Raw genomic sequence first — 1,579 nt, 5'->3', positions numbered from 1 at the left:
ATTGCATTGAGACACTGAATTTGGTGCTGAATTACTGTCATTAACTTTGAAGTTATTTATTTTATGTTGAGAGGCTATAACTAGTATGTTACTGCAAAAACAATTACAATGAATGATTTAAATAGGGCAACTGAATGGCTAATGAAAATCAAGAAAAAAATTGCAGATGCTGAAAATATGAAATAAAATAGACAATCTTGTAAACACTTAGCCGGCATCTCTGAGACTGTGTGGTATGTTGTCTTAGGATGCAGATGTCAGAAGGAGAAGCCAGCGCTCGGCTTGGGGAAGGCGAGGCTGGCAGACGGGCCAGGGAGGATTCAGAGGAGCTGACCCAGGTGCAGACCCTTTTGCTGCCTGCCACTTGAAGACATCGGAGTTGGTGCGTGCAAGTGGTGTGCAGTTCCCATGAGTGGCTGTCTTGGACGTTTCTCTTGTGATTACAAGACCCTGTTGGACATTGATAATGTGAAATCCCTCAGGCCTGTTTCCTTTGTTAGGTGGGGAGATAGGCGATGAGGTAGCAGCATGGCCTCGGATGTAGCAAGGACTAGGCCTCAAGAAGGCTTGCCTGTTGCTGCTGTCCAGGTGAGACAGTGCTAGAGCCAGTGTAGCATGGAATACATGCTCCATTGGGAGCTGGCCTCTCCTGTTAGTGCTGTCCTCCAGTGTTTGACCGATGGAATAACAAGATGGATCGCTGGGAGTTGCACCATCCACTTGCATGTCACTCAGGGACTTGGACTATATGTGTGTTTTCTTACGTATCAGTGTGTGTTTTTATTTCTCTTTCTCACTATTTTGATTGTGTGTATGTACCTTGGCCCCAGAGGAACACTGTCTCAGTTGGTTGTGTCCATGTATGATTTGAATGATAATTAAAGGTGATTTGATTTGATTTTGATTATCTGTGAAAGAGGAACAGATGTTTCAGTTCAGTTTTGTTCTTCCATCTGAAACATTAACTATAATATACCCAATTTTGTTAATGACATAACTGGCCAAGTGCGGGGAAGCTGCAAAAGAGCATGACAGATGAAATAATTTGGTAAAATATAATCTATTGGGAAAATAGAAAAGCAGAATTGTTTTTTAAAGTTTCAGATTGAAAAACGGTTTTTGATATATTATATTTGGGACCTTGTAAATGAAACACATAAAACAGTTATGAACTATACAAACCTAAGATCACACCTGGAGCACTGAATGGAGGTTTTGTCACATTAGGAGCATATAGCTACTTTTGAGCACGGGACTGATTTATAGAATAAAAGAATTGTACTATGAGGAGAAATTAAGTTGACAAGCCCACAATTTTTGGTCATTAAAACGAGATGAAATAAACTCCTCAGATTTTGGGGTGATGTTTCCCCGACTGATGAGTCTAAAAGGAGGTGACCAGAATCTCAGAATAATACTTGGCCGCTTAGGAACAAAGTGAGGAGAAAATTCTTCAAAGAGTGTGAATCTGTGGAATTAGATACCTTGTGGGTGCTCATTCATTGAATAGTCCACAACGACTGATTTTTAGATAAGAATCTACATGGGGATTATGCAGAAAAGTGTTGAAAAACAAGAA

The sequence above is a fragment of the Mobula hypostoma genome, chromosome 8 (assembly GCF_963921235.1).
Source record: "Mobula hypostoma chromosome 8, sMobHyp1.1, whole genome shotgun sequence".
In the NCBI taxonomy this organism is placed as follows: Eukaryota; Metazoa; Chordata; class Chondrichthyes; order Myliobatiformes; family Myliobatidae; genus Mobula; species Mobula hypostoma.
Note: the sequence above shows the minus strand (reverse complement) of the source record.